Source organism: Drosophila sulfurigaster, chromosome 2R, assembly GCF_023558435.1.
Source record: "Drosophila sulfurigaster albostrigata strain 15112-1811.04 chromosome 2R, ASM2355843v2, whole genome shotgun sequence".
Lineage (NCBI taxonomy): Eukaryota > Metazoa > Arthropoda > Insecta > Diptera > Drosophilidae > Drosophila > Drosophila sulfurigaster.
The window spans coordinates 13,486,055-13,498,121 of record NC_084882.1 but is presented as its reverse complement, the minus strand read 5'-3'; the positions used below and the strand labels follow the sequence as shown (position 1 = coordinate 13,498,121).

General features: G+C 38.1%; 1 protein-coding gene and 1 long non-coding RNA gene across 2 annotated transcripts in view; both read right to left on the bottom strand.

Annotated features, from left to right (window-relative positions):
* LOC133839390 (mucin-2) overlaps window positions 1-12,067 on the bottom strand; it is a 54,328-nt gene that overhangs the window by 30,467 nt on the left and 11,794 nt on the right.
* Window positions 3,815-5,034, bottom strand: LOC133838927 (uncharacterized). The gene is made up of 2 exons (XR_009894025.1): window positions 4,154-5,034; window positions 3,815-4,122 (listed from the first exon to the last, which is right to left on the bottom strand). It is a non-coding gene; the product is annotated as an uncharacterized LOC133838927 (long non-coding RNA).

The window sequence follows — 12,067 nt, the reverse complement described above, 5'->3', positions numbered from 1 at the left end:
ATTAAGATTTTTATATTCTTGAAGAACTTTTTAGGCCAAAATTCTTAGTACTTAGACTAAAATCGTGATTTGAAAACTTCTTTTTTTCAGTGTATATAATTAATATATCACATATAATAAAATGCCTGATAAAAGCATGACATATGCTATTGTTGAACTGCAATGGCAATCTTTAATCATTGTTAGCTAATTAATGCATATTTAATCAACGTGTTGCTATCGTTTTTGCATAATAATTATTCATATTTATGGAACGCAAAACAACATAAAAAAAAACAAACACACAAAAAAGCCATGATTATTAAGCAAAAATATTTGTAAACACTTTTGTCGAACATCAACGCCTGTGGCAGATGCATTTACAACACCAGTTCAAAAGCTTTAACTTTGGCAAAGAGTGAGGTTTTTGCTGCTGCTGTTGTTGTTGTTGTTGTTGTTGTTATGTGCGTTTGTCAAGTTTTTAATTAATTTCGTTGGCAAAATGCAAAAGCAACTAACAATGGCGACGGTATTTCAGTGGCTGCAGCCTGGCAACGCAACCGGCAACCGGCAACATGCAGATCCTGTTGCTGCCACATTCTTCCCACACACACACACATACACACACGCACATGCACACACACAAAAGCATCCTCGCCGCAGGACCAATAGTTGGTGCTACGCGTTTGTTGATTTTATTATCCTTAGCCCATTTGATAAATCTCCATGGATGAATGGAAAAAGAAAACCCAAACATAAATTCTCCACAGTCTAGTAAAAGGAAACTCTTTTTACGATAATGCGAATTGGAAATATCTGCTATAAGTCGTGTAATACCCATTGAAATCTGAGAATTTAGTTTTTTCCACTCATGCGTTGATTATTGTATTTTGTTTTCCTCCCTAAAAAAGTATTTGCAAAGGGGAAAACGTTCAATTGTTAATGATTTTTTATTTTTATTTTTGTTTTGTTTCATTTTTTTGCCATCTGCCAAATGTTTAACTGTCGAGTGCAATTTGCACCAGTAATAAAACTTCAATCGTCTAGCCTGACCTGCCACGCCCTCTCTCCCTCTCAGTGGTGATGTAAAACGATGCATCGTTAGAGCTGCGACTCACGTACTCAGCATTCAAATGCAATTAACGTTTTGAGAAGAGTTTGTTTTAATGTTATTTATTTATGTTATTTATATGCGGGCCTCTTTTATGGTGTGTCATTATGGCATGCACACACACACAATCACACACACACACAGAGATACAAATCGGCTGAAGAACCGTTTAAAAGCGTAGCATGTGGCGCACCTGCAATGCAATAAACACTCGACTTGGCTCAACAGCAACAACAACAAGCACTGAAACAACAGCAACAACAATACTTGGGGCCATCTTTGTTTGTTTCCTTCAAAGGTTTGTTATATCTGCATATGTGTGTGTGTGTGCGTGTACTTAATGGCGTCATCAATGGCGGCGGCTACCCATCAAACAGCATAGCCAACATTTTGTATGTCTGTTTTGATTATGTTGATTGCAACAAATTTGTGTTGTTGATGCTACTGCTGTTTGTCGTTGTTGTTGTCGTTGCTGTTGCTGTTGTTGTTGTACCTGCCTGAATGGGAGGCGTGGCTCGCTTCGTTGGGCTCACGTACTTGGTGGGGCACTTCATCGTCTCCGTCTCCGTCGTCAGTCAAACGTTTATTTGCACTTGACATTAGCAAAGTCATAATAAAAATTTCCCGCAAAAGGCACGCACAGCAGCAACAGCAACAGCAACACCAGCAGCAGCAGCAATAACAACAACCATAACAACAATGAAAAGTGTGAGCTCAACTAACTGCCTGTTCACGCTGCACACTGATGCGATTCTATGGAAAGTTCATTAAATAAATTCAACAGAATTTCTGTTCTGTGTTTTCTACATTTATCTCTTGTTGTTAGTATTCAAATTAAAATATTATTATCCCCCCATTTAAAATTTGTATTTAATGATATTTATTAACTTATACCACTGTGCAGTGCGTGTGTGTGTCGCAACTTTAACAAATTGCTGTTGCTGTTGCTGCTGGCCCAGTCTAAAAAGTGCTTCACAAAGCGGGGCCGCAAAACGGTAAAATTGTCATTTACAAAGCAACGCGCACAGGTATTACAAACGAAGCAACCAGCGACCATCAACCAACAGTCAGGCAGTGAGGCAGTCAACCAAGCAACCAAGCAAGCAAGCAACCAACCAACCAACTAACCAAGCAACGAAGCGTCCATCCCTGGCGCACGTGAGAGTCAACGAACTGGAACTCGGGATTTGCCGGCTGGCTCTGGCTCTCTGACTCTCAACTCTCGACGTCTAGCGGCGTCTGCTGGGGCTCATAACAAAAAGGGTTCCGCTTTTGCTGCCAAATTACATGCACAACAGGTTCAGTTCAAACGGTAATGCTCAACAGTCCGTCCGTCCCGTCGTCGGTCCACAATCATCCCAGCTGCTGTCTGAATGTGTCTCTCTCTCGTTCTCTCTCTCTCTCTCTGTTTTCAGGCCACACATTGCAGCTAATTTGTTATTGTCGCACAATTTGCAATGGCCAATGGGCAAAATGGTCAAAATGGGCAACGGCACGACAGAGCAGAGCAGAGCAGAGCAAAGCAGAGTCATAAAGGCGCTTCAACATAATCAACTTGAAATAGCAACAATACTCGTAAAGTGTCGTCTATATAGCCAATTGATTCTTTTTTTTCCATTCTATTTTACATTGACTATGAATTGTGGGCGGCCAGCCGGCAACCCTGAAGCGTATCGTTTCAGAATTGGATTTGTATTTTATGGCTTGAAGAGGGTCAAATATACACTCCTTTGCAAATCTGGCCAAAAGCGTATTTAGTAATCATCCTGGCTAAGATCTTTGCGTACTTTTTTCGTATTTGGGATTTACCGAGTCAATTTTGATAGCAAAGATTTTTGTGTTTGGAGCATTTAATTGAAAAACTTTGACATATGTAGTATAATAGTATTTTTAGTATATTAGAATATTTAGTATATGATAAAATATGAATCAAGTTTCATATTGTGTTGAATTCTTTTTTATACCCGATACTCATAGGGTAGAAGGGTATTATAGCTAAGAAAATGTATGTGACAGGCGCATCTCTGAGCTGCTTCCGCTGAAAATCTGGTATATTTTCGCACTCTATGGTATATTTTGAACGTATGCCAAGACGCCAAATATAACATTTAGTATATTTAGCATTTGTTAGGTATATTAATTTGGTATTGCTTTCATCAAAAATGAGTTGCGGGAAACTTTCTTACTTGCTTTTATTTTTTACTATCTTTTTAAAGAGTATGCTGACATTGAATATACCCGCATACACTTTAGTTTCCCCCTCCGAAAAAATGTAACTGTTAAAACATTTATAACGAATGGCGTTCAATTCTTTGGCGATTTGCTTTGAAATGTGCACTTTGTGTGTGGCATTGCCTGCCTACGTGCGTTTTATGTCAAGTACGTGTCCTGACAGACATCACATCCATCCACCCGCCCCTGCTGCCTGCTCCCGTCTCTGTCCCTTCCCCTGTCTCTGTGCTCAACACTCGCTTAACAGTTTGTTCGACTAACCCTCCGATAAATAGAGTTTGTCCATGGAATTGGGCATCTACTATGGGGGCAGACAGCCGTTCTTCGACACGTTATAGTTGTGTTGCTTTTTCCTTTTTTTCGGTTTATTTCGTTTTTTTATTTGAGTTGGCCTCTCTCTAATAATAGCTGAAAATGTGCAGCCAAAGTTACTAAACGGAGCTGACCTGCCCATGCCCAGTCGGTGCGCCCTTTCAGCGATCATTCCACTCATGCGCTCAATTCATTTATTCAAATTCACTGCACACATCAAAGCCAGACAACAACACAATGCGACGGCGGCGAGGTCGAGAGTTGGGTTTGGGTGTCACTTGCGACACGGGGAGGACTCGCTTGCGAGTCCATCTGAACACGTCAGCCATGTAATTAGATTGTCACACTGTCAAGTGCTCCGTTCGTCTGTTGCCATTATGTTCGGCCGACTGAATTGTCCGATTCGCTGCTGTCGTCTGGCCTCAAGTGCTGACCTTTTTTATCTATTAACTCTGCTTAAATGTGCTCATATTTATCTAGTATATAGCCTGCATCACATAACTGACTGCAAGCTAAAACCAAATAAATTAATCGCTTAAAGGGTTGACAACAATTTCATACACTATTGATTTACATAATATTTTGAGTGTGTCATTTTTATTTGAGCTCTAAAAAATAATAGAAGAAGGGTGACGAACCCCATGTTTTGGTAATTTAAGCTATTCGTGGGAATGACAATGATTCAATTGCCACGCCCCCACATTGAATGCTATTAAAAGACGGTCGGACTAAATATTTATGGCTTGCAACGTAAACGTGCAAATAATTGTAATTCCCTATAGACAAAAAACCATAAGAGCGTAACCAACACAAAGGGTTGACCACGTTAGGGTCGAGTAGATGGACCTGTCAGTGTGCCTTCATTTTGCCAATATTGAATTGCCACAAACACACACACACACACTCACACTCGCATACACATGAATGCCTGTGTCTTTGCATATGATTATTTGTTGGAGAGTGCGTGGGTTAAACTTGAGTAATTGCACAAATTGCAGTGCAGCCAAGTGCAGGTCTTGGCAAGTCGGCAGGCAACTCGGCAGCCAAGCACAAAGGTATGAATACTCTCTCAGCAGCAGCACACACACAAAGAAGAACCACTGCCATGAGATAGCAACAACAATAGAACAACAAGGAACAACAGCATAAAGATGTTTAAAGTATGGTTCGTAATTACATTTCGACGTGCATCCATGGAAACTCAATTTCCATTGCCCCCCACAGCCAAGCAAAATAAGATGAATGCAAAGGATCTTGAATGAAATTTTGGAACTTGAAATGCGAGTGTTCGAGTATTAATTATATGCATATCTCTCTTCTGCCAATACTAAAACTTGCAGTCAATTAAATAAGTGAGTGCAGCGGAAATGTTTAACAAAAAGAATTATGCAATTATAGACTTTTAATTGATTCATCTATCAGCAAAAAAAAACATTTATTAAATGCCCATAAATTCATATTTTGTTTTTGCTGCGATACTTTTAGATAATCAGCAAATAAATGCCATATCTATTGCATGAGCAAATCATAATTTGCTCTTGGCTTGATTTGAACATTCCTCATGTTGTTTAAATGTAAATACTATTAAACTCTAGCCAGCATTTATTGCAATTTTAGTATGCTATTTGTTTGAACCCATTGGCAACACAACATTCTAGCATGCCACAGAAATATGTGCAACCTCTTCATGTTGTCAATTAAGCAAGCCAATGCGTTGCATTGCATTGCTTTAATGTTAGCCAAAGGAAAATCAAATATCTAATAAGTCTAAGGAATGCCAGACAAGAGCAAACAAACCCAACGTGCAAAAAACCAACAAAGCCATAAATATGAGATGCCAACTAAATTGAAAATATAGCCAAAAAGAGAAACGAAATAAATTCCCTGGTGAGAGTGAGAGAAAGACTTTCAGTGAGAAGCTTCCAGAATGCGATGCGTTTGTTTATAACTGCAGGATACGAAAATTCCTTATTGCATATATACGTAAATAATCTGAATGTGGTTGCACCTAAGCACACACACACACATATACAGACACGCATACACACGCATGCATGCGTCAATTTTTGGGGTGTGTCCGGGCAAACACTGCGTATGCGTAATGCGCCAGACAATCATATTTATTAAATTGCCAAACAATGCGCATCAAATATTTACACTCGCTACTTCTGTATTGCATATTAAATTAAAAACAGCTCGCAACGCAACATTCACAAATCAGCCATGAAATCCATCCGAAAATTATACGCATTCTAAATGATGCGAAAGTCCGTCGACATGTGTTTCAGCAGCCAATTAAAAATAACCAAGAATTATCTGTGCTAAGCACTTTTAATAGTCTCTGTGTCGTTCTCCACTCGCGTCTGTCAACGCCATCTCAAATACGTTTTGTACACATTGTGTAAATGAACACAGATATGTGAAGGAAGGTCAACGCTTTCTTAATTTAAAATCTCTCGAAGAGACGAAAATAAAACAATGCAATTGTCACCCAATTTGGCTGATTTCAATCTTTAAAATCTCAAAAGAACAACAGAGAAAATCGTTTTAATATTTGTCGCTGAGACGATTAGCATTCAGTTTGCAACTCAATATTCATAAGCATTTACTTTATTTATTTAATTTGTCAATGCAAGTAAAAAACAAACAATGGTAAACACTGTGTGAGCATTTGTAATAAGCAAATAAATAAACAAATGCAAATAAACTATTATTATTGCTATAATTTTGTTATTGTTGGCATTTTTCCCTTGTGTCAAATACTGTGCTTTGGCAATTATCATAAATAACAAAGTCAGAAATGCATTTTGACATTTAGTCGATTTTCGAATACTCTTCTGAAAGTAAACGATTTATTCGTTTAGTCGCAGTTATCTGACAATCTAATATATTTTGACATTTATGGTATATTTTGAATGTAGTAATTCATCGATATATCAAGTAACACATTCGGTATATTAAAAAAGTATATTTTTGGTATATTTTAAGATTGCTTTTATTCAAAATGGGTAGCGGATGTCTAACTCTAGCTTTCTTACTAATTTTTTTGAAAGAAGCAAAAATAAAAGAAAAACTAATTCAGCAATATTTTGCTAATGTTGCAACCATTTAATAACACCTTCAAAGTGATCAAAATATTGTCGATGACAGCCAAAAAAAACGTATCGAATTCCCATCAAATTAACCCTTTTTGTCTGCTGAGAAATTTAATATAAGCTCTCCAAAGTTTGTAATTTAAGTGGATAATCGACAGCAACAACAATAATAATAATAAATAAACAACTGTTGAGCTTAGAGACGCGTGGGTGTCTCCATTCATTGTCGTTTTTTGATTATTTTCGTTTTATTTTTTTGTTTCTTTTCATCTTTTCATTGTTATGGATCGCACTCCACCGAGTTGAATGAACGACAGTAATAACAAACACACAAAAAAACTTCACAAATTTAATGCGATTAGTTCTGTTGATGAATTTCTTGTGGGTCAACATTATTTCACTGCTGTTTTGAACACTTTTCCGCATTGAATTGTGTAGTTGAGTGGAGCAAGCAAATCATATTGTGAAACGCTAATTTATCAATTATTATTATTTCAGCCCATTAACCCATTGAGAGCGCCCCTCGACAACTTTTCGCTTCACTGCAAATTCAGCTAAGCGCAAGAAACGCAAAAGACGTCAAAGTCAAGACAAAACATAGGCAATTCAGCAACAAATAATAATAACAACAAATCCGACATAAGCGAAATAAACCAAATAAAATGTTTACGTATTAAAGCGAAAGAGAGAGAGAAGAGTGCACAAATTTCTAGTCACATTTCAGAAATTTCATGTCGATACTTGAATTCTTCCGATGGGGGGCTTTCTTCAATGGGTCACAGCCGAAATATGCCCCACAAATTTTGGGTGGGCGAGAATTGCTCAAATCTGCTTTCGTACGACATAGACAGAGAAGAGAGCGGAGAGGTAGCAACAAAATTAAAAATGAAAATGAAATACAAAAAAAAGAAAATGCTGACAGCCATGAAAAACATTCTGTAGTTGGCCTAATAAAAGGCAAATTGGCAGCCAGGCAACGCCGACAGCAACAAAAACGCAACTACAAACACATTCAGCAAAAAAAAAATATGTTTGTATATAAATGTATTATTTATCATTTTGAGTTTTTCGCACAAAAGTTAAAAATAAATTCCGTACGAGCTGCATTGAAGCGAGCAAAAAAGAGACGCTAGATGGATTTCGATATCCGCTTTGGGGGCATGCAAACTATATATTTTACGACAACACTATCAAATTGGGTCAGTTTTCGGGTAGAAGACGACGACGAAGTTCGTGTACACGTGGCACGTGATGTGTGTTAATTGGGGAACAGGCGTTAATGCTGGTCGTATATAGTAAGTATTATAAGCCATTGAATTGGCTTTGTAGGACGGGTTCATTGGCACAACATGCAAAGCAATCATTTGGCCTGTTCCAACAATAATAAAAATAGCAATTTACATTAGCCCAAAAGAGAGAGAGAGCGCACAGAGAACCCAAGGAACAGAGAACCCCAAAGAGCTGACCATTCATTCATCATAAAGCCGTCGTCACACACATACACACACACACAGATACATGAGCTACGTAACGCAATCAAAAGAGCGTTAAACAAAAGCATTTCGAGAATCATTAACAAGAATGAAGTAATAACATCGAGGCAATAATAAAGTTTTTTTTTGTTATTTCTTTTTATACCCTTGCAGACCTAGGTATTGACCTATCTGATTATTGGAGCTGCACTGAGAGGCGAAACTATTGATGAGTTGTTAAATTTCAAAGTCATTAATAACAAAACTAGAGGCAATGATTTAATGTAAATTTAAAGCCTATAAACATCAACATGTTTCCTTTTTCTGAGAGCAAGTACATTTTTTGTTCGTTGTAAAGTTAATGCAGTGGAAATTGTTGTAATACATAAAGAGATTGAGTGGAGTTATGTACCCCGATGGGAAGTGTATAGTATGAACAGCGTTATAAGAGCCATAACAAAATGAAGGCAATTAAATTTCGAATCTCAGCCTCAGCTACACACAAGCTCTATAAATATTAGGGTAATTATTTTCTTAACCCACAAATGTCAAAGTAGCAACACAGCAGCAGCAACAGCACCAACAACATCAGCGACAACGACAACAACAACACTCGACTCTCTTTCATATTATAACGTTAGAAGTGAACTTAGGTAGAAGTACTCAAAGTAATTTCACCTCTCTCGCTCTCTTTGCGTCTCCTTTTTTGGCCATATCTTCCACTTCTCACTCTATATATTTTCGTTTTATGGCTAGTTTACTATCGTTACTTTTGCTTGTCGCTGTTGAATTTGGAGCGGAGCTCTTTTGGGGCTTTGGGTTCTGCGCCGTTGATCAGGGGGCATCCAAGAACTCAAACTCAAACTCAAACTCGAACTCGGTCGTCGTTTGGTTGTTGGTTTGCCTTTGATTGCTTTGTGTCGTTGAGTTTCTGACACAAACCCTCGAACCCTCCCTTCTTCCTTGTATATCCATATAGATTGGCCGTCTTTGCGTTTGAAACAGGCAATAGCGTTACGTAGGAAATTAGTTTTAATCAACTTCCGCTCTGGTTTTCTCCTCTGGCCAGTTTAGATGTCGAATCTGTATGTTTGTGTGTATGTCTCTGGTTTTGTGTGGCATTTAAAAATGCGTTATAAATAAATAAGCAGTCAAACGTCAGCAAAGCTAATCCCCGACAACGTCACGTGTAAGGCAAAGCAAAGCAAAGCATTGACTTTGCCTTTTCCGTTGACATCATTTGCTGTCTGTTTTGCCTACAGAAATGCCTCCCACAGCGCTTTGTTCGGCCAAGTTAATTAGTTGTGTTAATACATCGTATAAAATATGATAGAGCATTAAATGACCGTTAAGAACTTTGTGGCAGTCATTAAATTTTGTTGTTGCTAAGACCACAAAGTGAACCAAAGTGAAGTACTCACATTTGACACATGAACTATGCGTAAGCCTATGGACCGACTGCATTATCCAAAGACTTGTTACTTGTAATTTGTCGTTCGCTTGCTTGTGATTTATCCCCTTGCCATATCCATAAAGTGTAGAAATGTCATACGGAAAATATAATTACCTGCAAAGACAAAAGCATACCGAAAGAAGCGTTATTAAAGCTTGTCGAATAAACTATTTATGAATTAAACTAAATAGAAGTAATAATATAGATTTGGGTAGACATAATTAAGAGTTCAATGTCCCAAATTTTGGTGAATGCAATTAAAGTGTTTTGATGTAAGTGGATAGAATGAAAAGAGAATTATTCAAAAAAGCACAAATTCCCACATTTAATGTGAGATAATTTCGCGCCTCAACTGATCACGAAACGCGTCCGACAGTCAGTCAGACAACGACCTGTGTAGACCGGATCAGGTAGACAACCAGTTGAGTTCTCTTCTGAGTTCAGGCACTAACGATGCGGCACCCAAACTCAAGCAAATTACCATTTTGGACGCGCTTGAACGGCGCCGGGAGGTTTGCTTAGGCTCAACTCCAACTCAAGCAATTGGCCAAGACACAGAGCATGGGAGTGAGAGTGAGTGTGTGTTGCTATTGTGATATTATATCTTGTTCTAGCCACTCTTTCAGCAGCAGTCTGTGCGCATATGAGAGTGAGATGAAGATACAGATACAGATACAGATACAGAATCAACAAGAAACAGTCGAGTGCGCTCAACTTTGAGATACCCTCAATTCAATGGACACATTCAGCAGGTAATTCAGATCCCTACTTTTTGTATTCACCATTCTGGTATGTATATTGTGATACATAATACTGATTACATACATTTATCGAAGAACAAATGTTTGTGTTTTGGTTTTGCTAAAGTTAATCAACAAAATCAATTCAAGGGTGTGTTTGATGATGTTAATTATCGCCACAACTCATTGATTCATTGAAAAGTGTGCCCATACTTTGAAAAAATTGGTATTTATTAGCTATTTCTCTACTAAATTGATTTAAATGGTATTATGTCATTCAACAGAAACTGATTTCTGAGGTATCATACAATTTTATGATTATTAATACTCATAATCATAAAATTGTATGATATATCAGAAATCAGTTACTCAATTATGTTATTCAGCTGAAACTGATTTCTAACGTATCATAAAATTACTGATCAGTATTACTGGGTAAATGCAGTCAATATATGTCAAATAGTAATGTCAAAGTTTAGTTTATGAGTCATTCAACTGATTTCTGAGGTATCATACAATTTTATGATTATGAGTATTATCATGTTATTCAGCAGAAACTGATTTCTAACGTATCATAAAATTAGTGATCAGTATTACTGGGTAAATGCAGCTAATGAGTGTCAACTAGATATGTTTAAAGTTTAGTTTATAAGTTAAATATTATCAAAGAAATCACAATCTAATTGTCAATGCTTTTCATTGCCGTTAAGTCTTTATACCCAACTAAATTACCGACATTAGATATCACCTATGCACCTAGAGCACAACTGGCAACTGTTTGAGCGAGTGCATTGTCAGACATCTAACAACGACTAATGGATGTGAAGCTTATGTTACTCCAGCTGAGTGAAGTCTGTGAGCTGAAGTTGCCGCTGGCCACTGCAGCACGCAAATCCACAAAGATGCAATCACTTATACACCGCCCCCTCGACTGCAGCGTTAGAACGAAAAGCGTGAAGACAATAGAATACGAAAGGCTGCTCGACTGCTCGGCAGCTGACACCAAGCAGCAGCATCAGCAGCAGCAACAACTGCAACAACTAGTCCTAAAGCCTGATTAATTTTGCAGTTGAACATGTTTGCTCTGCCATTGAATCAATGCTCGTCATGGCAACCAGAAAGGATTTCGAGTGGGTGCCAGCCAGCAACCAGCAACCAGCAGCCAACAGCCAGCCAACTAAACCATTGGTTGTCATGGGCGTCACAAGCAGCTTTTGCCAGCTAGTTGAATATAATTTTCAGGGAAATGCTAGATAAATTTATACACACTTTATAAGACCACGAATACACTCGACGAAACAACAAAACAAAACACACATGCACGACTAGTCCAAACTAACAATCAAAGGTGTGTGTATGTGTGTGTGTGTGTGTTGCAGTATATGCGCTGATTGATTCATTCCTGCTGCCACAGTAATAACTCTTAGCAACCGTTTTATTCGATTCGTGGAATCAGCATAATGTTGCCAATTAACTGGCATTTTCGCTTGTTTTGTTTGGTTTCATTTTTCTCACAGTGTAGGCAGCAGCAACTTACTCGACTGGCCGACTGCACAGCAATTATGGCAGACTAAAACTGGCATAAACAACCTGGACAAAAAAGACTTGGGCACATTGAGCGTGTGTTTGTGTGTGTGGAGAGAGCAAAGCGGATTGAAAAAGGTAGACAACAA